The sequence below is a fragment of the Lissotriton helveticus genome, chromosome 10 (assembly GCF_964261635.1).
Source record: "Lissotriton helveticus chromosome 10, aLisHel1.1, whole genome shotgun sequence".
NCBI lineage: Eukaryota > Metazoa > Chordata > Amphibia > Caudata > Salamandridae > Lissotriton > Lissotriton helveticus.
Window position 1 is genome coordinate 862,524,442 of NC_136071.1, and position 26,000 is coordinate 862,550,441.

At 46.3% G+C, this 26,000-nt stretch overlaps 1 protein-coding gene across 4 annotated transcripts in view; it reads right to left on the reverse strand.

Moving 5' to 3' along the window:
• The window catches only part of CPVL (carboxypeptidase vitellogenic like), a 799,647-nt gene that overhangs the window by 677,335 nt on the left and 96,312 nt on the right, over window positions 1–26,000 (reverse strand). The gene's annotated exons all lie outside the window — the stretch shown is intronic.

Consider the following 26,000-nt stretch of genomic DNA (forward strand, 5'->3'; position numbering starts at 1 on the left):
TTCAGCGTGGGTATGTGTTTTGGTGTGCCAGGGGTAATTTTAGGGTTCAGGGAAGGTGTGGGTTTTGGGGTGTCAGCGGGCAATTTTAGGGTTCAGGGTGGGTATGGGTTATGGGGTGCCGGGGGAATTTATGGTTCAGCATGGGTATGGGTTTTTGGGTGCCAGAGGGTAATTTTAGGGTGTGGGGTGGGTATGGGTTTTGGGGTGCCAGGGTTGGGGGGATACTTTTAGGGTTCAGGGTGGGTGTGGGTTTTGGGGTGCCATGGGATTAATTTTAGGGTTCAGTGTGGGTATGTGTTTTATAGTGCCAGGGGTAATTTTAGGGTTTAGGGCAGGTGTGGGTTTTGGGATGTTAGGGGGCTATTTTAGGGTTCAGGGTGGTTATGGGGTGCCAGAGGGGAATTTATGGTTCTGCATGGGTATGGGTTTTGGGGTGCCTGGGGTAATTTTAAGGTTCAGGGTGGGTATGGGTTTTGGAGGGCAATGAGGGAATTTATGGTTCAGCATGGGTATGGTTTCTGGGGTGCCAGGGGTAATTTAAGGTTCAGGGTGGTAATGGGTTTTGGGATGCCAGGGGGTAATTTTAGGGTGTAGGGTGGGTATGGGTTTTGGGGTGCCAGGGGGGGATACTTTTAGGGTTCAGGGTGGGTGTGGGTTTTGGGGTGCCATGGGATTAATTTTAGGGTTCAGCGTGGGTATGGGTTTTGGGGCTCCAGGGGGGTGATTTTAGGGTTCAGGGTGGTAATGGGTTTTGGAGTGTCAGGGGGCAATTTTAGGGTTCAGGTTGGGTATGGGTTATGGGGTGCCGGGGGGAATTTATGGTTCAGCATGGGAATGGGTTTTGGGGTGCCAGGGGTAAATTTAGGGTTCAGGGCGGGTATGGGTTTTGGGGCTTCAGGGGGGGTGATTTTAGGATTCAGGGTGGTAATGGGTTTTGGGGTGCCAGGGGGTAATTTTAGGGTGTGGGGTGGGTATGGGTCTTGGGGTGCCGGGGGGATAATTTTAGGGATCGGTATGGGTTTTGGGGTGCCAGGGGTAATTTTAAGATTCAGGGTGAGTATGGGTTTTGGGGGGCAAGGGTGTAATTTTAGGGATCACTGCGGGTATGGGTTTTGGGGTGCCAGAGGTCATTTTAGGGTTCAGGGTGGGTATGGGTTTTGGGGTGCCAGGGGGGTGATTTTAGGGTTCAGGATGGTAATGGGTTTTGGGGTGCCAGGGGGTAATTTTAGGGTGTGGGGTGGGTATGGGTCTTGGGGTGCCGGGTGGATAATTTTAGGGATCGGTATGGGTTTTGGGGTGCCAGGGGTAATTTTAGGGTTCAGGGCGGGTATGGGTTTTAGGGTGTGAGGGGGTTAATGTTAGGGTTCAGCGTGGGTATGTGTTTTGGTATGTCTGGGGTAATTTTAAGATTCAGGGTGAGTATGGGTTTTGGGGGGCAAGGGTGTAATTTTAGGGATCACTGCGGGTATGGGTTTTGGGGTGCCAGGGGTCATTTTAGGGTTCAGTATGGGTTTTGGGGTGCCAGGGGTAATTTAAAGGTTCAGGGCGGGTATGGGCTTTGGGGCTCCAGGGGGGTGATTTTAGGGTTCAGGGTGGTAATGGGTTTTGGGGTGCCAGGGGGTAATTTTAGGGTGTGGGGTGAGTATGGGTTTTGGGGTGCCAGGGGGGGATAATTTTAGGGATCAGGATGGGTATTGGTTTTGGGGTGCCGGGGGTAATTTTAGAGTTCAGGGCGGGTATGGGTTTTAAGGTGAGGGGGCATTAACCGATCCTGATTATCTGCCATTTTAGCTCCGCCCCATTGATTAACATTAGCCACGCCCCTTCTTTTGCCATGTTAGCCCCCCCCGAAATGAAGACCTAGTTGCGCCCCTGACCAAGGGTATCTCTGAATAATATTGAGCTCGAGGTAGTAAATGTTTTTACCTATCTCGGGGTAGAGATATCGAGTAAGCCAGGTTGGTCACGCCATATAGAAAAGGCTGTACTTAGACATGAGCAGATTGCAGGGGCACTTCGGGTGGAGCAAGCTAAATCAAAAACTAGGCCTATAAAACCGGTCATTATGGTTTATGATGCCAAAGTTTTAGGGGCAGCCCTATATGGGGCAGAAGTATGGGGTTTTGAGAGGCTTCCTACTCTACAATTATCCGAGAATAGGTTCCTGAGGGGAATTACGGGTCTCCCACAGAGTACGCCACTAATCCCGCTTGCCCTAGATCTAGGGAGGAGATCGGTCAGTGACCGTGCTCGACTGAGGCCTATCCTTTATTGGAGACGGCTTTGGACGACCCCGGAGATCCGACATTATGCTGATGGATTTTTAGCCCTAATAAAATCAGACACGTTCCATAAAATACCATGGCTGAAAACACTCAGGGTCGTTCTTGGCGAGCTTGGTCTTCCCAACCTTTGGGAAAATCCCTCTGGGGAAGTTTTCCCAAGTAAAGGTACCATCAAGCAGATCTATTGGGATTATGTAGAAGAAAGGCTTCGGAGGCGTACACAATCAGAAACAATGGGGGGTAGATTCCTGGAAATTAAAACAAGACCTGTCCTAGAAAAGTATTGGGACAGTATTAGTGTCCGGATAGACAGGAAACTATTTTTTCAGCTAAGGTCAGGTTCTCTCCCACTGAGGTCATTGACGGGTAGGTGGAGGAGCACTAATACCTTATGTTGCCCGGTGTGTGGTGCCCCTAACGAAAGCGTAGCCCACTTTTTATTTATGTGTGAGGCCTATGTAAATCCAAGGAGAGTATGGTTGGCTCCAGTCTGTAGAAATCTTGGGGTATCCAGTGGTGTTGAAGGGTTGAGAATTATTTGTACCTCCACTGACATGCCCATTGTGCTGGGAACAGCAAAGTACTTGGGGTGGGCATGGTCCATTAGGCGGAAGGCTTTATCTCTCAATATGAACTGAAATTTTTAGGAATTTTAAATTCTTTGTTAAAGCTGGCACACTTGATTAAAATGTATTTTTACAATGTATATGAATTTATTTGTAATGTGTTTTAATGTATGAATTTTTAAAATGTATGTTGTGCTTTTATGAGTTTGTAACTCGAATAAAGCTTTTTCAATCAGTCACCAGCCCAGATCTGGTGATCTTAAGAGATGTTATCACAGATTAATTAAATATTGCTTGTACAATATCAGAAAAATACCTCTGGTATTGTGTTTGTGTGTAACAACCAGAATTGAAGCAGTACTGGCTGTCTGCATATTATAAACTTCAACCGCTGAGATCAAAGGGACTTCTTTTTGTAACAGGAAAGACAATAATTTGTTTAAACCGTCAAAATGCATGGATTTCATACTTCTACTGGGCCAAGGGATGATCCTAATGCTTTTTTAACCCCTTAAGTGCGGCGTAGAATCCGCCGAGGTGCGGACGTTTCCGTGCGTGCGCAGGGCCGCGTTGGCCAACGAACATGCACAGCACTACAGAGGTAGTGCTCGCGACGGCCGTTGGCCGACGCACGCAACGAACGGGTTAAGGCGGAGGATACAAGGTACTTCCACAACATCTTATAGTTTCTGAAATTGTTATAAGGTATGGCTGACCATGTTCCAACCCACAGCAAGTACCATTTGTTAGATATAAATACGAACTGTTATGAAGGAGTTCATAATGTGTCAGAATGGATGCAATAGGGGAAACCGATACAACACAATTTAACCCTGGCTTCAAAGCGCTACACATTACGTGAATTGATTTGGTGTCACACAGAAGCCAGTGCTCAAGGGGATTAATGCAATTTGCCGTACTAATGTACAAAGGGTCATCTTACTTTCCATTTAAACAGATGTGGGGACAAATGAAACTTCAATGAATGGAACAATCGTGAATTATGCATAATTTCATACCAGCCAATAGATCTATATTCTTGACAGTCATGAAAATGAAAGGCTGTAACGGGCAATAAATAATGCCATGTATTAACCATGTAATAGGGGGAGTTTCACTGGCTGTAAAGGGTGCATCTTCAACGTGTTCTATACATAATAGGGTGTTTCTAGAATCTTTCTTGGCCATTGTTCTGTGTGCGAGCATCAAATTGTATGGTTCAAACATGGTTGTTTATTGAGATGTCGTTAACGCATTGAACCTGATCCAAGTGTTTCTAGAGACCAATCTAGTTGCATAATTCCCTTCACTGAGCCTGCTCCTGTTGCAATAAATGCAGGTCTCCTTTCAGGAGATCTAGGGCTGAGGACAAAATGGGATCTAAATAATATACACTTCTCGAAAGCGTGTGCAATCCTTTTTAGGTTTCGACTGCAAAAAGCTGCGCAAGCAGCTTTTGCGCAGGAGAAATCTTATGAGAACTGTAGTGTGGCTTTGGGTCGGCCCTCGTCATTCATTGGCTGGCTCCATAAATGGAGCCTAGCCATTGGACGAGGGGCCTGTCCGTCAATGCCGGACCAGATTCGGGGGCGTTCCCGAGATTCTTTGGCTTTTGCCGACGTCACGCGACGTCAGCCGAAAGCCGGGAACGCCCCCGAATCTGGTCCGGCATTAGAAACACCGGAAGAAGATGTCCGGCCCGCCGCCTGGTTGTGGGCGGGGCCGGGAGGACGTGGTTTCGCTTCCCCCTTCCTTGGGGAAGCCATTTCCTGCCTTGCCGGTCTCCCGTGTTGTGAGGGAGACCGGAGATGCTGCCCGCAGCGAGATCCGGCCCGAAGGAAGCAGCCGTGTGCCTCCAGCCAGGGCCGCGCTGGGATTGGCCCAGCCGGCCGAGCCTCCGCTAGCTGGGTGTCCCTTTAACTGTTTGAGGTACCGTAAAGTTTCTGGTTAGGGGGGTTGCCTTTATCGGTGTCAGTTGACCCTGGCAGAGGCATAACTCATTTGTAATAAACTATTCACCGGCACGCTTGTTAATACAGGTATGAAGCATAAAAACGTCGCGCCATTCACAATAATTAACTTGCAACGCAATTCGCAATGTTGTATCTTAAGGTCGGCTATTTTTAATCCTAGCTAGCCGGTAATCTGAACCCGTCTAAATCCCACTTGGTTGTGAAGCCACGTGGTTCCATAGACGATTCACTCTCATATTGCAGCGTGCCACCATTCTTTTAAACGTAGGTAAGAACTATGAAGAAACACAACCACACATAATTTTGGTAGCCTTTAATACAATGCCCCGATAAGCAGTTCCTGAATACTGCTATCCCATTTTTAGATAGCTGATACCCTGCACCCGCCGGGACCGTGCTCTAGTTACGAAGTATTACAGTCCCGACGCCCGAGACATTCTGTATCACAGGTAAACCACAACAGAGATATTGTATTGTTTAATAAATTCTGCAGCATGTTTTATTGTCAATTTATGCTTTCCCCCTTATTTGTGGTTATTTGTTTTTCATAACAGCGGGCTGTAACTTTCTGGCAAGGGTTCCTCTCTTGGCACGCAACAACACGGGGCCTTGATTTTAAAAACCACGTTGCTCCGGCTTCGCATAAAGACCGCAACATGGGTAACAATATACGTAGATAGATTGCTACGCTACAAGTGTGATAAAGTAATAAATATTTATCTAAGTATCATCTCCAGACAGATCTGTACGGATGGTACTGTTGTTCTCGGTGTCCACGTTTGAACAGGGGAAAACGTAGCAACGTCTGCCACCTGCTGGCTTCATTGTGCTTCTCCGAAATGTTTCCACAGACCTTGCAAATACGAATACAATTCGACCGACGCGGACAGGCCATCTCTGAAGAGTGTCAATTCAGGGACCCCTGGAGAAAATATCCGGGAGTTTTCTCAAATTTCCTTTGAGGTGAATTGGAAGATGGGCATTTGACCAGACAGAATGCAATACAACGCCTCCCTTACAGTTTCCTTACAAGTGCTTCAACACAGAGCAGAGGCTTAAAACATGTATGTCTCATTCATCGGTTTAGACATTGGGGGCCGTTGCCCTGCTTTAGCGGGCTCTGTGGTTCGGCTCGGCTGCCTCACTGCTCCACATAGCCCTGGGAGTCCCTCCCCACCTCTCGGGTATTGGACCGCACTGTGGATACATTCTCTGTCGGGGTCCCTTCGGCCCCCGGGAGGGCTACAGGCTTTGTCATGGGGTTTCTTGCATTCCGCTCCAGTCCACCCTCTCGGCCCGGTGCTGGCGTTGCGACGGCTGCTGTACCTCAGTGCTACGTTGCACCCACTGCGGGAGGTTGTGGGCATTGTGCCTCGTATTTGTGAGGGCTCCAGTGGCTGCCTGCGCTTGTCATGTGTGGGCCGCTTTTGCCCACCGAAGGGGGGGGGCTTACCTTGCTGGCCCGGTTTCTCTGTGGCCGTTGCCTCAGACCGTCTCGGTCCCAAGGGTTGCCGCATATTTTCCCATGCCTCTGGCTGTCGGCGTGCGGCTTGTGGGCTGTGTGGGGTTCTTGTCTATCTCCTTCATGCTTGTAGCCTCCGGTGTTTCCAGTTGGTTGGAGCTTGCACTTACGCCTGCGCTCCGCTTAGTTTCCAGCTGCGTGTCTGGTTTACTTTTGTCAGGGGAGTGGGCGAGTGCTGTTGAAAGGGGCTCTTGTTTCTGATGAATGCTTCCCGTTTGTTTTGTTACATATGACATTTTCTCTAAGCTGGGCACTGGTGTCCCATTGCTGTGCGTCGGATTCCACGTACTCTCCTTTTGGGGGTTTCGGACTCAGGTTCCGGCCATGAGTCTGTGTACGCCTTTCTCCTGTCCTGGGGTTATTTTTCCCACTTTGCGGGTATTGGTTTCCCCTTTTTTCCTGCATACTTCTGTGCACTATGCATGCGTGTGAGTGAGCTGGAAGATAGCCTAGTGGCTAGTGTACTCGTTCCTGTGGCTGGGGTTGCCGGTTCGTGTCTCGGCTTCGCAGCTCTACTTCCTGTGCTTTTGGTCTACTCCTCTCCTTATTTTTAGGGGTTTGGCTTTCTGCATATTTCAGGTTTGGCGCACTGTCTTTATGGTTTTTGCCTGCTGGTCTTTCTGTATCCTGGTGCGGTCAGTTGTGCTTTTTGTGCGTTGCTCTTCTACTTTATTTATTTGTTTCTTTAATGCATTCTTATAATGCGCGGACTTTACCCGAAGGTGTCAGTCCGTGTGCCGTCCCCCTCCCCTCCCGCTGTCTGTGTGCCGTCCCCCCTCCCGCTGTCCGCGTGCCTTCCCCCTTCCCGCTGTCCGTGTGCCCGTTGCTGTGGTGAGCTGTGCGTTTCCTTCAGCTTCTGGGGCGACTGTGGTGTTCTGGCAAAATCATTACTTGGAAGACGTGAGGAAAGTTTTTGTGAAATCTCTCTGCATGGTTAGTGCACTAGTGTGAGCTTAGTAGCTGGAGGTACAAACCCACCCTGCTTGTAATCCAGGTTATTGTGCACACCTTGTGCCTGTGGGCGTCGTTCAACATCTTGCTCTGTGTCTTTCTGGGAGTTTGCTTGGGCTGTGGTCTGTGATTGACGTTATGTAGATAGATCGCTTTATTATTTTGTTAGGCAAAGGACTGCCCACAGTCTGTGCAGAATGGGCTGTGGTGGAATCCGGACTAGTCTGGGCTCTGCACGGAGGTGGCAGGGTTTAGCTGGTTTCTGATGTTTGCTTCTTGCCATGTCACCATAGCTGAACACCTTCCATATGAGATATCTTAAAAAAAGCCAATTTAGACGAACATCTTAGCGCTCTGAATTGACCTAGGTGATGTTTCGGTGATTTACAAAACTGTATGGGTAGCACATTGATAGAACATGTGGACAACTGAAGCGCGTCACTAGAGTGGAACCGGGTGTAAGTTGAGATTCCAGACACTTCGGACCCCCGGACACATGGGCTGGAACGGAGTCAGTCAGTCACGTGTCATGCAGTGCTTGACATGAGTCACTCAGCCCAAGCCCGACTTTATTCTGCGGCGCTGGCATGTCATGCGGCGTGGGAAGTGACGGGCCGGGTGGGGACATCGAGGGGGTCCGATTTGCTCTTCTATCCATTCTGCCGTTGCTTTTTTTCTCAGCTCATTATCGCCTTGTGATTATCACCATGTGATGAACACTTGGTGTTTGGGGCCAGTTTTCATTTTTCGCTTGCAAAGCCAAATAATTCGCCCGAGGCCACCACTACAAATGTCATCACTTATGAATGCGGCCAAAAATGTCAGCTCGGTCAAAAACAGCGTGTACCCTGCTGGTAGAATCGAGGTTCTTCCAGGAAATTGACTAATGCGTGCTGTGATTTTCAGTAACACTATATTTACTTCCAGCGTGTCCGTGTCTTTTCCAAACCACAGTTGTGACTGCAGCTGAGTGTCTCAGCTTGATGAGTGGCATTTGCCAGAGATTAAACTATTGGCATTGTAAATGACAATGCCATTTATTTATCTGTTTTCAAAACCAACACATAAATACAAATTTTGTCATTTACAAAGCCAATAGCTCTAACTTTTCAAAAGGCGAAACCATTGCATTGTAAATGCTTGTTCTATAGCTGTTTGCATGTGTTCTTGATCTATTTGCCCAATTCTTTCTGCAGTTTTTCGCTGAATATTTATTTAATTCATTGTAAATTGCATATATTCCTGTGGCATGGAATCTTTTAGTCCTCTCAGAAGAAAGTCAGAAAGAATCCATATTCTCGGTAATTGAGGAAAAGTGTTCTTTCCCACGCGAAAGACTAGAGTGTTCCAGCCATCGTTGGCATAGCTTACCTACAATATATGTAATAACTACAACAGGAGTAAAAGCCACCTTGGAACCTCCGTTGCCCAGAAGTGCTGACATTGCGTGTTCTCAGCTGTGGTGAACATATCTGACCAAGGCTCTCTCCTCTGCTGAAAGACCTTGAACCACCTCTGGCTGGGGATGCCATTTGTCATCTGCTAGGCATCTTTGCCGTGGCGTTCAAATGCCCAGACATTCTGCCAGGTCAAGAGGTGCAGGGCCTAATGACAAAGGGTCCATGACTGGATTCCGGCCAGTTTGTTGCTACACCATATGGCAGTGGTGTTGTCCAGGAACACCTGCGCTAGCCTTCCTTCAATGGAGGTAGAAAGGCTTTCAATGCCAGCCGGATTGCCCGCAGTTCCAGTAGGCTGTTGTGGGGTCCAGATTCCGCCACAGGCCTCTAATCTCCACCTCTTACAGATGGGCACCCCATCTCAGGAGTGACACATCTGTCCCCACAGTCTGAACTGGTTCGAGAAGGGAGAGTGGTTTGCACGTGACTTAATCACAGTTTGTTAAACACCACTGCAGATCTTTTTCAGTTACCTCCAAGATCTGGACCTGTCAGAAAGATTTCCCTAATGCAGTGCCCACCGGAATTCAGGTACAAATGCAGAACTCGCATATGCCAGCAGGCATGTGTCACAAGCAGGATGCAGAAGGCCATGAGATTAGGCAGCCTCAGATTCAGTCCCATCAAAACCCAGGATAGGGGCTAAAACATCAGTATCATAGTCTAACAATCCTGGACTCGCCATTCTGGAGGATAAGCCGAAACTGCACGATGCCCAGAACAGCTCAGATGAAAGGGAGTGCCTGTGAAGGGATCAGATGTGACTTTGGCACGTTTGTAGTGAAGCCCAGCGAGTGCAGGAGGTTTGCCATAGTCTGGAGGTGCGGGACGACTGCCTGGCTCGAGTTCGCCATCAACAGCCAGTCATCGAGAAAGGGAATGACTGGTACTCCTGATGTCCGGAGAATGAACTGCAACCACCGCCATTACCTTGGTGAACACCAGAGGGGCCCTAGTAAGGCCAAAAGCAAGCATGGCGAACCGGAAGTGCTAGGGCCCACCGTGAACCCCAGGTAACGTCTATGTGCAGGCAGGACGGGGATGAGGAAATATGCGTCTTGCAAGTCCAATGCTATCATCCAGTCTCCCAGTCCAAGGCAGACAGGAATATAGCAAGCATGAGCATTTTGAATTTCTCCTTTTTGAAGTAGAAATGGAGAGGAAGCAGGTGTAGCATATGACAAAGGCCTCTGTCCTTTTTGGGCACCATAAAGTAGCAGGAATAGCAGCCATGATGCACTTCTGGCATCGGGACCCTTTCTATGGCTTCCATGGCCATGAGAGCTGCCACTTCCTGGAGGAGTAAGGAGAGATGGTTCTTGGTCAGCCTGTTGCAAGTAGGTGGCATAGGTGGAGGATAGTCATGAAAGGGAGTGGGTAGAGTCCTTGGACAATCTGGAGAACCCAGCGATCTGATGTCACTGGCCTCCAGTTGTGCAGGTGATGGTGATACCCAACTGCCCAACGATAGCCCATGATGATTGGAGGGTGAGCTAAAGAGGTTCCAAGGCTGTGACTGCCAGGGGGGTGGTGGACTAGCATGACCTCAGAGAACCCGACCTACAGGGTCTGGTGGTACTGCTTCCTTGGCCACGCAGCGGCTTAGGAGCTTGCGTGCAATGCTGGCTGGGTGGTTACAGATGCAGCTGGAAGCCCCTTCCGTGCCACAACGGGTGGACTGTGGTTGGCAAGAGCCATGGAAAGACCTAAAGACCTGACAGTAGCTCTCCTATACTTGAAGCCCTCCAGTTCTGAGTCTGTGTTGTCTCTGAAGCGATAGGAGGCACCTAAGAGCATGTCCATAAGCGAGGCTTGGACATCCCCTTAAAAGCCAGTCGTGGCACTACAAGGCCACTGATAAAGAATCAGTCCTAACCAGCCCACATCTTATCGTGAACTTGGCTGCATCTCTTCTGTCTGCCATAGCCTGGGAGAGTATGGCCCAGGCCTCCTCCGGGACATAGGTTAGCACCTGTGCAAATGTATGCCACAGTGTATGGGAGTAATGGCCCAAAAGATATGCAGTGTTTCCGGACCACAGTGCCAGGCTTGTGAAAGAAAAGATTATCTTGCCTAAGGTGTCTAGCCTCTAGGATTCCCTATCTTGTGGGGTGGTAGGGAATGCACCAGGCTTTAAACAGGAAGTGGAGGCTTAGACCACCAAGCTTTCCAGGGTAGGGTGTTGCATGGGAAAATTGGAGTGTTGTGGGCTAGGGCAAAGGCGGCAGGAAATTGCCTTGTTCAATTAGCCTTTGTGAAGGGCTTGGACCAGGTCCCAAGTAGGACGTCTGTAAGAGCTTCATTAAATGGTAGAAGTGGTTCTGAGGGGGTCAATCCCAGCTGAAGCACGACTTTTGTCAAGACGTTAGTCTGGACTGCCTATAAGGGCAGGTTAAGGTCCAGGACCTCCTCCGTCCTTCTTACCACCATAGCAAAAGAAGCTCCATCCTCTGTAGTCACAGTAGGAGGAGAGACCATTTCAGTGTCTGGGGGGTGTCGATTCCACTGGCATTCGCCAAGTCCTCACACCAGTCCATGTTGGAGTCTAGGAGCTAGTACTCCTTGTGGTCCAGTGTCCTCTCCCAATCTTCCCCAAGTTCTAGTCTATAAGAATAGGGCACAGGCTCCAGCCTGAAAGGCAAGGCTCCAGTTGGCGCCAGAGTGGGCATTAGGCAACGCCCCTCCAGCTCTGTGTCAGAGTAGAGATGAGAATGGGGACAGCACCGCTGGAGAGCACAGGCATTGACATCTGGACTGGCATGGGGAAGGCCGGTCAAAGTGGTATGATTGGACCCAGTCTAGATCCATCAGTGGACCCAAGAGGCCAGACTGGCACCAGAGGCAGATCTGCTCTGGTGGTACCAGTAGTGGCCCCTCCTGAACCAACAGGACCCAAAGATGAGCCAGTAGGGAGGTGCAACCCAAATATGAGGTGCACGACCTCATAAAAATTACGGAGTTGGAAGGGAGATGCTCCGGCTCTCTAATACTCGGGGAGGCACAGGGCCTGCCCAAGTGCAGGCTCAACTACAGAGCCAGGCTTTGAATGATGATGCTTCCTCACCTCGATGGAGGACTTAAACAGACAAGGTGAAATCAAAGCCCTCTTTGAATTCTTACTCTTTCTTTTTGTGGGACTTAATTGAATGCCTGGACAACTTGGACTATGAAGATCATCGACGGCTCCGCAGCCAAGCTCAGGAACTTCCTCTTGTCCGGGATCGAGACTGTCGAGATAGAGGGGCAAGGGGCTTGAGGGAACACTTCCTCAAGACCTTTGGGTGCATGGCGTGGCCGTTGATGCAAGTCTTCATGTCGTTGTCCCACTAATGGCATCAGAGGCAAACAGGATGCAAATCCATCACCGACATCTGTTAGTGACAGGCACTGCAGGGCTTGAATCCAGCTTTCCTAGGGGACATCCCTGCCACACCAGGAGAAAGATCTAAAAAACCTTCAATAAAAAGTTGAAAAAGGGCAGTCAAAAAATGACGGGGGATAGGTCTCTCCGGATCTGCACTGACTGATGCTTAAAGAAAGAACGGACATCAGTCCTGTTGTGGAGTCTATATAGGCACCAGACACGTCACTTTCAGCGCAGATGATGCCGACAACACAATGCAAAGCCAAAAGACATTACCTACAACTGCACAAGAGTACTGCTAACAAAAAAATGCTCTGGATCCAGTATGACACCTGGGGATAATTCTAAGGTAAGGAATCTGTGGCTAGAAGTCTCAATCAGGTTTCCGACATCTTCAGGGTACCATTGGAGAGAAGACTAACCTTATGACTTGCTCCCCCCAGGGTGCTTCCCTAATAAAGCCTGGAGGCGTGTCTTCTTCTGATAGGATGATATCATAATCCTCATATAATTGTGACCAAAAGAGTCTATAATATAATGTGGTATGTCCACTTCAATTTGTATGTTTAGATTGTAAACCCTATCAGGAGTATTTAAATGTTAACTGGAGTCTATCTGTATAAAGTCATCAGTTGGATTTGCATCCAAAAATCTCTGAAGTGTATGTTGTACTATTGTGAGTTCTGCGGCACTGTCGAGGTGTGCTATCGTCTAAGTCCTGTTTTGCAGGAGGACACGCAGCTGATTTCTTAGAATGTCCTGCTACTTTTTTCTTCTTTCCTGGGGTTTAGAGTGCAATCCTTTCTTTTCCCTGTTCACGCTGAAGTCAGTCTTGCATCCTGCTTAACTTTTCCTACTGTACTGCTCTTTTCTTTGGTACTCTAATCAGCGCCCTCTTGCTGTTCTTTTACTGTCAGGGTCCTGAAAAGAACATGATGAGCAGCTATCATAATACAGATCCTGCTCATGCTTTTTAGGTCTTGCCTACGCATTGTGCATGCAGAGGAGACCTCTTGAAATCGATTTGTTTTTCTCTGCCAAAAACGTGCACGCATTGCATTGCTTTCAATGGCAACACGTGCACGTTTGGCGATTCCCTTGCGGGAGTGAGCTTTGAAACAATCTGTTTGTAATTAACTTTCAAACAGATGGTTCTCCTGCTCGCTCCCCCAAGGGAAACACTGTGTGGCTTTCCCCATCCAGAACTGGAGATGTGCTGCCACATTGTGGCTGTTAACAGCAACATGCCAAAACCACATGTGTCTGTGATAACCAGCCTGAATGAACTAATTAGCTCTTCCTTGTTTAACTTAATGTTACTGTTTCGCAGTAGGTACATGACCTGCTTCCACTTAGATCAATTAACATTCATGCCCTGTTTCTGTGCAACTAGGCTACCCACATTATAAGGAGACTGTGCGGATCTTTGCTCCAATAATCTGTTAAGTCTCTCTGGTCTGCGCGATTGAAAACAGACCTGTTTGTGTTCCCTGCTCCTGTTGGAGCTCTCCTACTATCCGAACACCGTTTTTTTATTTATTATACAGCCCCGCTTTTATCATTAGTTGATCATACTTTTAATCTGCGAGGTGACCCATCCCAGCCTTTGCCTTCTCAGTTTCTTCCCTCAGCCACATCCCTGTGGTTCCTTGTTTTTGCAAAATCTTATCGGTGTATTTAAAGGTAGCTGTCCATGGGGCATGTGGAAGGGTGTTGGTTAGCATCTACAAAGGTGCTGAGGTCTTAAAAGAAGTATGTTTTTGAATCTCTGCTGCCATATACATGTGTTTTTGTAGGCCAGTTTGTTGGGGCTCGTGCAAAGCAAATGACTACAAACAACCCTTCCACAGGGCCTGCACCGTTAGCAGAGAAGCAGAGAACATACTGCCTTAGCCCTGAAGACTGGAAGTGTCAGAATTAAGGTTTGCTTTTACTAGAGTTTTAATATCAAATTGAACGTGGAGTTTATATGCCGTGACAATTAAAATTTTTAGGTGTGCTATTATGCCTCAGCAAGTGTTTTATTGTAAAATGGAAGATAAACTAACAGTGGTGTTTGTAAGAGGAAAGGTAAGACAACTTAAGTGCCATTTACCGCAAAGACAACCCCACTTTAGCATAAATGGCAGTTGCGGCCTACACGGTTTGCTACTCTGCCTCAGCTTTGAAATATCAAAAACAGCAAGTCTGTGTCTATCTCAAATTCGAGTCTGGGTGAATTGGCTTCAAAGAATGAATACATAAGTAGAACAAAGACTAAAATTGCACGTGGCTTCCAAACTGAATCGGCTCAAAGTTGTTATAGGTTGGCGAAGTGTTTTTTTTTACAATTCAGGTCGTATAATCTTAGAGGGTGGCACATTCCAATTCCTATGGGCATGTCATCAGGGTACATCTGCAGTGCAATCCTCCAAACAGTTAAGAAACTTGAGGATGAGTTTGGGGTCAGAGGGGTGCTGGCGACTTTAATCCAGCACGGGGAAAGGACTTTTTGGCACTATGCACATCTAATGGAGGAGATGTCAGTTGTATGTACAGATTTTTAGGTCGAGCCTGGGACTTGGAGACTTAGGGCCAGATGTAGGTAGGCTTTTACCGGGTGGTAACGGCCGAATTCGGCCGTTACCACCCGGTAAAAGCAATTTGACATGTAGGTCCCTGTAATTTACAGACTCGGTAAATTTACCGATAGGTAAATTTACCGAGTATGTAAAATACCGAGTTGGTATCATTACTGATTCCGGACAATTGGTATGTAGGTGGGACTCTTCTGAGTCCCACAAGCAGTACAACATCGGTATTTTACCATCAAATACTACTTGATGGTAAAATACCGTTTCTGGTGTGCATGCACATGTGTGCATGCACACCTATGCCATATGACAGGCAGACCTGCCCTTAGGGCATGTATGCCTGCCACATGGCACCCGAGCCTCTTTTGGGGGTGCCAGAGGGTGTCAAAGTGACACCCCCTGCACCCTTGTGACAGTCGGTATTTTCCGATGTGGTAAATACCGACCGGTATATGCCCAATCAATCCTATGGGCTTCAAAGCCCATAGGAATGCATGGGCATTAACTGGTCGGTATTTACCACATCGGAATTTACCGACTGTTTCCGATTCGGTAATTGCACATCTGCAATTACCTACATCTCGGTATTTTTATTTTCCGACCTCTTAAATACCGAGTCGGTATGACTCGGTATTTAAGAGGTCGGTAAATAAAAATTACCTACATCTGGCCCTTAGAGCCCATTGCTTACCATTGGTCGGTTTTATTGTCTGTCTCATGTGCTTGCTTCTTATTTGCTGTCTTTTCTTGCCTATCTTGTGTTTGTCCCTCACCTGAAGTCCTCTTAACCATCCTATTGGCTGGCTGGTGTCCTCCCACTGCTATCTTTTAAGGAGACTACTTTTTTCTTTTTGGTTAAGTTCTGCCCTTTTGGCACATTGCCATGGCTCCCCTTTTTAGGCTTGTCCTAGCAGCACCTTTTATCGGTCTCGGTCACTCGTACTTAAAAGAGAAGTCATACTAACAGTAATAAGTATACATTACATATTATTCCATTGGTCACTTTAAGTGTCATTCACGTATTCACCTAAGTGCAGTGGACAGCCTACTTTGTTCATTGGCTGCCTTGTACTGTGAATGAAGGCATTTTGCCTGCTGACCAATGCATACCCCCTGAAAATGAAAGGACTTGGAGGTCTGGGCTGTTTTATTTCTTTAAATTTGTTTATACGTTTGCATTTTGTTTTGCATACTGCATGTTTGCAAAAGTACATAAAATAAAAATGTGCATGCTTGTCAAGACCTTACCTATTGGCTTTGCTCTTTATTGCTTTTGTGTTGTTTAAGTTTCCCTATTAGCTAAAAACGCCACTTGTCCTCTTCCCCAAAAGCGCGTTTGGTTTGACGAGTTGTGCTACATTTTGCACCTATTTGCATTGCCTAGCAAATCATTGATAAATATTGTAAATTAGTCTTTTGGCCGTCGATGTTTTTACCCTCGACGACAGTAGGCCTACTGTATAGCCCTGAAGCATGCTGTGACAGGAATAACTGCTTTTGTATTAAAAGTCCAACCCTAGTTGTGCTGTTTGGAACAAAGAGAAGTCATATGTAATCTAACAAGCTTGAAATGTAGATGTGCATTACCAATACATTTTTCATTAACTTTTTTTTTAATTAGGGTTTTTTAACGCTCCAGCCTTTGTGTTATGCACACAGCCATGTGATGATCAGTTTTTGAAATGCTGTAGGGTGTTGCATCGCTGTGTACACTACTTATATCGACTCTAATCCTTAGACAATTCATAATTTTAAAACACTTTGAAAATAAAATGAGTCAGACTTAACTTTAACTGACCACAAAGAAAAGCAAAAAGGGTCTTCATTCATGAGCATCGCAGTCAGTCACACAGTTTGTTTAGACTATAATCTCCCCCTTCCTATCAAGCCATTTCTGGGCTGAGCATACTAGAACATGCATGATCGGTCTGTTTCAAGGCATATTGTGACTTATCAAGAACACCGAGGGACTTGGAGCTCACCCGTTGGTTTGCTTTCTTTGTCACTCATTTGCCTGGTTGTTTATTAGTGTCCCAGCTTGTCAGTCTTGTGTGTTTTCCCTCCCATACAGCATAGACACTTTACAATCTCCCTTATGTGCTGGCATCACTGGTTCCACTGCTGCAGGACTTACCGGCGGGCGAGCGACGCCCGTGGGGGAAAAGATGACGCTGCAGCCGGAATCGGAGACTCCTGGACCCCTCCGAGGTAGGGGACGGACGCTGTGACACAACCAATCTGGACAAACGGGCCAAAAGCAATTTCCGGCACTCCCACGGGGACTTCGGCTTGAGATGCTGACAAGCGTCGCAGTCTGCAGAATCATGGTTCTCGCCCAGACACCACATACAAATAGGGTGGAGGTCCCTCGCCGACATCCGACGCGTACAAGAAGTACACGCCTGGAAACCCAAACACATTGCACACTGTTCCCAATGCAAATGTGTTAAAAGAGGCCTGAAAACAGGTCAAGGGAACACACTCCGGATCCGCGTTGCACGCGGAAAAGAAGGAAACTGACATCAGCTCGCCGGGGTGGGGCTTATGTGACCTCGCGGACATCATTTCCACAGATGACATCAGGGCGGGGTCACGTGGCACCGCCCCTGGCACGCAGGGATGCTGTGGCAAAAAGTTATCCGGGTTCCAGTCTCACGTGTGGGGATAATTCTAAGTTAAGGAATCTGCGTCTAGTAGTCTATCAGATATATCTCTACCTACAGACGCATAATCTTTTGTGATTATTTTTGGTTGCTCCCGTTCATGGACTTGAACTGACACTGCTTTCAGTCTCTGATGTATGGCTAGAACTGCAGTCTCTCCCTTAACCACTTCGACGCTAATGACAAAGCCAGCTCGTCATGGGCTTTACCTATGCTGCGCTCATGACGAGCTGGCTTGGTCATGAACAAGCCTTTTTCTACTTCTTCAGCGCACAGCGGGAAAACGCGGTAGCGCTGTAGGAGTACCTTTTCTGTAGAAGGAGCTACTTCTGATCAGTGAAAATCATCAGGAGATACTGAAGGCCAAGCCACTTACGCAATGTTACAAGACAGCCCCACACCTAGGTGAATCTAATCAAAGCCTAATGTACATAGAGTCAAAGACTAGGATTTGAACAAAATACTTTGAATAGGGGTCCTATGAAAGGGCTGACATGTTTGTCAGTGAGAGCATGGTCTTTGGAGATGTATGAACATGTGCTCGTATGAATGGGATATATGTGTATGGGTGAATGGGAGTCTGTGTAGTATGTTTTTTGGGACAGGTCATACCTTTCGCCATAATTGGAACTATTACATGTATGAGACAAACATACAACCATTGTGTTTTAAATGGGAGACATTTAAAGTGCACAAAATATTTTGCAAAAACATTTCATAAGAGAAACATTTTCTGCACTTTTACGTTTTTCCCACTTTAAAAATTGCTTTTTTCAGTTATAAATATGAGACCGTTTCTACCAACCACTGGGAGTAAGTTGCCTACTGTGTGTAAATGCAACACTTTGAAATGGAAGAAAATTAAAGTGAAGAGTAAACTTTTTGTTTATATGGATTCCATAAAAATCATTTACATGTTCTGCAATTTCAAAGTATTGCATTTACAAACAGTTGGCATCTTGCACAGAGTGGTCTGTAGATATGGTGCCATAGTAGTAACAGAAGAATACAGCCATTTGTTTAAATGGGAGGATTATAAAGTGAAGAACTAGGCTTCATAAAATAGTATGACGTAATTAGCTAAATTGAAAGTGGAGTAAATACACTGACTCAGGGTTTCATATAAATATTTTTATCCACTTTCAATTTCTACCATTTGAAAAACAAATCACTATTTTTCATTTATAAGTATGGTGCAGCGTCAGCTGGCCACTGGTAGCGAGAGGCCTGTTTGTAAATGTAACATTTTGAAATGGGACAAAATTAAAATGAAGAGTTACCTTAATCATGAAGTTACTTAATTTGAATTTTCCCATATTTAAAAGCATTCAGAAACATTATTTTGTTCTCATGCTCCAATTCGGAGTTGACAAGGATGTTTATTTAAGAATTAAATACCTCAGTGCTTCAGTTAACCCTTGGTATTTACAGTATGAGACAAACACACACTGTACTAAGAAGAATGAACACCTGAGAAAAAGCATTTATTACTACGGGACGAATTTTTCTCAGTATATCTAAATTAAAAACACAGCATATTATAAAAACTGGAAGAAAGCATGCTATAAATAACAAATGTAAAATGAACATTTCTACCATGTTTTAAAATTTGATCTAATACCTGAAACCCTAATGCCGATTTCTATGTGCTACACTAAGAGCACGGATGGCAGAGCAACTTGCATTCTAGAGTTTCTCAGTGAGAAGAGATGCACTGCATACCTTGTTGACAGCAAAGGCGGTCTTTATCAGTGGACGCATGAAGACAGTTCCCTGTGAAGGGCAAACACACACTGCCATAGCAGTAGGCTGGTCTTCCTCTGGGATTCTGCTTTATCAGCTTCAGCTGAGATGTAGCATCTGTGAAGTGTGCATTGTGCTGGAAGTAGGTGAGACCGTCTCTGGCACAATATGGCCAAATTACCTCTCCTGAAAAGTGCTCAAGTGGTAGTCCTTATGTACGAAATCTGATTAGAAATTGGAATATCTGACATAAGTTTATGAATGTCTGGCATAAATTATGTGCATCAAGTAGTGTGTCCCAGACATTTCTTAATCAACATATTAGGAACGAGCACTGGCTAAAAGCGAACTCATTTGGCCTATCTTCCTCTGGCTCTGTGTATACTCTATAAGCGAGTACTGGTCAACCGTGCACACTGAATATATGCCAGAAACACACACCCAGCGTGCGCATGTCTCATAGGCACAGTATGCATAGGGTTAGAGGTGTTAACTCTTAACTTACATACACAATCATAGCTAGCTAATGTTCATGTAAAGTAAACAATAGCACTGTGCAGGCGAAACCTAAAAAGGAGAAGAGCTTCATCAACCACAGGAAAGGATGGATGGAATGGTTTGCCAGCTCAGCAGATTTCAACTGCCTCTCTTTTGCGATCTCTCTGTCTCTATATATATATATATATATATATATATATATATATATATATATATATATATATATATATATATATATATATATATATATATATATATATATATATATATATATGACGCCTTCAGCCACCCTGGCCTTTTTGCAATTATTTTGCATGCTGGGATTTTTTTATCTCAAACGTAAATGCTAAACAAGTATTGATGAATTCAATAAATTTGGAGTCTTAGGCATTTTTTATTTTTTATTTTTTGTAGAAATATTTGCCGTGTGTTTGATACAGTGGTGGTATGTGAGGCGATTATGATCAGGGCAACTGAAATGATGTGATTTTTGCGGGCGCTGCATGGTCTGCATAATTATGGATTCGCCACATACTTAATCTGTACGCGTCATATCTCTTTTTAAAATCTTTCAACCATGTTGTACAGCAACTAGCGCCGCTGTGCATGCCTTGACTGTGTCATACTTTTTTTTACTTTAAGATAGGCTGCACAGCAGCTAGCACTGCTGTGTAACGTCTAAAAGGCAGTGACAAAACAAAAAGTTCACAGAGGCGAAACCTATTGGGTTTGTGAATGTTGTTTTACTTTCCAAGGATGATTCAGACTGTATATCGCTGTTTGTTGCAAGTCTGCTGCAGGGCGATTTGCAGGAGCACACAACTGGAATTTGATTAACATCCATGTTATAAAATGCACGTGCGCATGCATTAAAAATTGTTAAATCTTTAAAGAACCTGCATGGACATCTAGTATTCATGCATATGTGTAGTGTGTAATATGCTGGTTCATTGTCACTGTCGAGTGTGAGGAGAGGGCCAGGACTCAGGAGAGGGAGCACCTTGAGAAGGTAATAAATTGCATATTACACTGATCTGCATAGGTGATTTATGCCACGCTGCCTTAATGTATAGTAGTTAAAAATCCAATGTATTTACCCAAGTACTGAATTTGACAAAAAATTCAAACAAAGCAGTAAAAATTACATTGGAAAGGGCTTCTGATTTTTAGCAAGCTATTTCTCTTTTCTGTCAGTGTAAGCCCCGATGGGCTCTGCACCAGAGCTTGTCTTCTGCCGGAGCAGCGCCTTCTGCTGCCGTGATGAAAACAGCTGCTCCGGGCGCTAGGAGAGGGGGCATAGCGGGGAGGGACTTTCAGTTTAAGATTGTCAGTCTGAAGCAGGAGTCCTTGAAGCTCAAATGTGAGCGCTTCTCTGGCGAAACCCACAAAGACAATCCAACCTGCGCTATTGGTTGTTATTGCCCATTATAGCATCTAATAGTAATAAAGTGAGTAATACAGCTCAGATGGTTAATGCACCCTCATGCCATAAAGGAGTACCAATGAGCTGGGTAATATTATCACCCTCACGAACGGCTTGTTTAACATACAGTGCGGTTTTATTGATAATATACGACTGTTGCATTTATAAAATATAAGATTATCTGAATAGGCAGAGGGCAGTGTATTTAACTCTGTGCCCGGCCTGACATGTCACGACTATGACAGTCGAGACAAGGGTGGACCTCTGGACTGAGGGCACTCAGCCTTTGTTTCAGCCACACATACGTTAGTGGGCTCACACTTCCGGGGTGCGACACCAGCGCTTTGGGGATCCTCTGGCAAGCAAAGGAAACCAGAATGGAGGGCGTTAGTGGCTGGAGTCCACAGAATGTGAGGATCAAGGGGAGAGCACTATTGATTGGAGGTGCCCCTGAACACACTGGGCACCAGAGGAAGGTCTGTGGCAGGCCAACCGTATTCACCCACCTCACTCTGAAACCAGATCTTCAGGGAGGTTTTCCGTCACATACCGCAATGAAGAAGGAGGTCTCTGGGCCAAACAGAACAGCTTTTACTGTAAATCAAACTTCAAGGGCTCATATTCAAATGAAACCTAATCACCACTAAGCATTCTGTGCAGGAAGACAACAGAACACATGCACTCGTATGTATTGCAGTGTCGAAATTTGGAAGTGGTGGCCAGTGGAAGGACACTGGCTGCCAGCCACTAGCCACAAGTTGGAAACAGTACTTAGTCCAAGCTCCAAAACAGCCAAAGCCGAGGAAAGACGACAGGAAATACAATCTGATGACAGAAGAGGCTGATGCTGACCAGTGAGAAGCAAGAAAACAAAAGTGACTGGCGAGGCCTACGAATGGTAATTTATGGGTTGGCTGTGGGTGGGCTGTAAGGCCTTTTTAAGATTTTTTTTAATTAAAAAAGGACTTTGTAAGCAAGGATGTCAATTCAGACTAATTAATTTTGGTTATATATCTGTATGTGTTCTTGTTTTACCTTAACATGGTGAAAAGTAGACATTTGACCCAGACGAATGTTGCCTTAAGTTTGATATCTAGCTCATCAATAAAATGGCTTAACACTTTGACAGTTCTTAGAAAGATAAGGTTAGACAACATCTGCGTCTAATGGCAGACATGACAATGATTCTGCATGAATCTGAAAAGATGGTGACTTCCATTATTTAAGAGTCAGAAGATGTTGACCTCCATTAGCCAAGATGGTTTAGGGTCTACATAAGATGCAGATGGACCTTAAGTGCTTTACGTCAGGCATTGTCATCGAAGGGACCGGCACAGCTTATGGCACACAGACGTTGGTGCAAAACCAGAGGTGGGTTTCAGCGGCACAGACTGTGCACAGGCCGGATCCACTGGCAGTAGCCCAACTGGAAATCCTTGAGGATCGTTGGGGCCCAAATGAATGCCACAAGGGTCAAAAGAGTGGCAAGGATGTGTAATCTAGCCTCCATAAAGGCCTCAATCTGTTGTGGCATGCTGATAACCCAGGCTGCATTGGGACCAATTGTGAAATCAGCTACTCAATGGGGGATCGGTAGGGACACTGAGTGGCGCCATGGAGCCCTCTGGTCTTATCTGAGGGTAGAAAATGGGAGATGGGGCAGATTGGCCCTCTTGTGCTTCTGTTTTGACTTAAAAACTTTGACTTACCGGAAGAATTAAAGCACATATAGGGTCTGCGGTGAGCAGCCTTGAAAGCAGGATGGAGCCTGAGCTCTCGACTGGGCTGGACTTTCTTGCTTTCTTTCCATGTTCGGCAATGTACAGCTTCGCTTCATGGTTCTGATGCGTATTCATCATCATTTTTCCCATGACTTGGAGTTGTATCCCAAACCCAAAAGACGCACTTGGTGCGGGTCTGTCATCAACATTTGTTTTTGCTGTCATGACAAGATTTAAATCCCGTAGTTTTGGGAGGGAACATTGTTCTTTGAACACTGATTTAAAATTTTTGGGAGAAAAAAACTGTCAATCTGACAAGAGAAAGGGGAGCAGGGCTTCAGATCAGAGTTCAAAGGCATGGAAAAGAAAGAACAAACAGCTCGCCCAGGGGCGTAACACAGGCCCCCGCAGCACACGCGGTGCGGGGGCCCCTAGCTCCAAGGGGCCCCCTTGGCACTGAACTCTGGTCGGGAGAGCTCCTGATTGAGCCTGGAGGGAGCCCCCCTAAGTACCGTGCAGGGAGGCCCCCTCACTTTTCATTACGCTAGTGAGCGCGCCGGCGTGGCACCTATGTGCAGCTCCGCTCAGTCACCTCCCGGGTGGAACGGAGTCACTGTGATGCTGCATGGTGCCACCTGCCGGCACACAGGAGCACTGCTGTGAAACCTTTCCAGATCCAGTATGGTGTCTGTAGAGATTCTAAAGGTGAGGAATAAGTAGTTAGAAGTATACCTCGGAACAGGCCCACATTGACCAGATTTAACAAACAAATGGACACATCACAACAGTCCTTTCGCTTAACATCTAGTCAAGGTATTTAATGCTAATAAAAACCCCTAACAACTTCTTGAGCAAGTGTTAGGAGAAGGTATCAGTCCATTTAATGAATGGCAAGTAGAATGTCAATAAGCAGAAAGAAGTGTAAATTAAATGGAGTTTGGGACAGAAAGGGCGGCATCCGCAGCGTAACCGTGAGAGGTTTCAGTGCTAAACAAGCATTTACAATGCAATGGTTTCGCCTTTGGAAAAGTTAGAGCTATTGTCATTGTAAATGACAAAATTTTTATTTATGTGTTGGTTTTGAAAACAGATAAATAAATGGCATTGTCATTTACAATGCCAATAGCTTAATCTCTCGCAAATGCCACACACAAACACACAGACCCACACACACACACACACCCAGAGCCCCACACACACACACAAAGCCCCCCCCACACACACAGAGCCCCCCCCCACACACACATAGCCCCCCACACACACAGAGCCCCCCACACACACAGCTACTACACTCCCACGGTAGAAGTTAATAACAAGCCAGAGCTCTGGCTCCATACTGGCTTAGTTCTCTATGAATTTGCCCATCTGCCCACCTCTATTTTTGAAAGCTGCTGTTCATGGGTCTACTCCATCCAATGACGGCTCTGCATTGGCAGGCGGGACCGTCCAATCACTGTTTCTAAAAGCGTAATAGCTACATTCACACACTTATGAATATTAAGCAATGTTTCACGAAGAAACAAGTCAGAAACCTTCGATTTTTGAAAATTACAGTATTAATTCACATTGACAAATGCAGAGGAATGAAAAGTCATGTACAGTAAAGGAGCACATAGAAAATAATTAATAGGGTGCTGAGTGATTATGAATTATTAATGGCATCAAATTGTGTTTATAATCTAGATTGAATTGTGTAACATGCATTATTAATAACACGAATGCAGAATAGTTCCACACTTATTATGCATTTCTGGCTGCTGCTTGGTGTGTCTTGTTACTTACTACGCTGCCGTTTCTGATCTGTCCCTGGTTACACGAGTTTAGAGCAGATTTAGCTTTTCTGGGAGTGGACCAAGTGCAGCGATGCCTCTGTCGCTCCACGTTATTGATTGGGACGTCTTCTTTCAGCCCCTCCACATCCTCACATCTGTCACAGCAGATGAGGTCAACAGAGGAGGGTGAGCTTGGAAAGTGGTGAGGGTTGCCAGGGGAGATGAGCGAATTTAAAGCTCTCTCTCTATTGAGATCCTATCCTTCTAAATTAAGTTCCAGGGGATTGTGCTGGCAATATCGGCCTTGGCTCTCCCTGGCCACGACGCAAAGCATTGCTGCGCGAGGAGACATTTTGAAAAATCCTTTCAGGGTTTATGGGCAGCGATAAAGTTCTGTGAGGCTGGACACTGTGCAACTGCCTTTAACTGCTAAGACAAACCAATTTTGTTACAGGCAATTGGAAGTGCAGGTGTACAGCGCGCGAGCTGAATGTGCCAACAGGGCAGCATGAAAAAATAAAAATGTTTGTGCAAAACTGTTTGTCTTCTATTTATTGCATGTTTTTGTGTTGTTTTCTGAGCCTGGCAGATCTCTGAATTGGCATTTTTAGATAAATGAACTCATCCCTCAGTATCCACATACATATTCCAGAAGTATGCCGTATGTTATTGCTTTTAAGCAATATTTCTGTAGCGCTTCATAGCCACGGCGATGTGTGGAGGCACCTTTGCTAGACAGGCAGCACGTTGGGAAAGGCTGAAAATTTCCCAGTTAAAAGTGCGGGAACAATGGCAACGGAACCCCTCCCCAGCTGCACAAGGACAGTTTGGAAGAAAGCTTGAGTGGGTGGACTGCTAGGGCAGAGTGTGCAATGCCTGTGGCCCCAAGAAAGTGACTGTCAAAGGCCCTCCACACATTCACAGGGACCCCTTCCAAGAACAGTCCCCGTCTCGAACTCCGAAACGTGCACCCGCCCCACCCCCTCCGGTCTTGGAAGCACTTTATGTGCATTTTCAAGCCTCGCACACACGGTCCCCACGCCCAGCATCTCACATACCGACACAGCTTTCTTCTCCTCCCGCCGCTGCAGTAGGATAAAACAAGCAGAGGCAGCATGGCCGCTGGAGAGGGAGGGAGGGGAGGGGTGGGGGCCCGGGGGAGCGGCAGAGCGTGACAGAGGAGGGCAGAGAAAAGGGGGGGAGGCCAGCAGAGCCGAGCAGCTCCTGAAAGCAGCCACGCACAACATAACACTGAGACCACAGGCACAAAGACGACAGCCACGCAAGAAAGCCGGAGCATACATACCGGGCAAAGACGCGCACAACATAACACGGAGACCACAGGCACAAAGACGACAGTCACGCCCGAAAACCGGAGCATATATACCGGGCTGTAGTGTAGTTCCTATTATCCCAATAGGCTCTGCGCATTGGAATAATACCTTAAATAGTATAGGCCTAGACCAGACGTTAACTAGGTCTACTA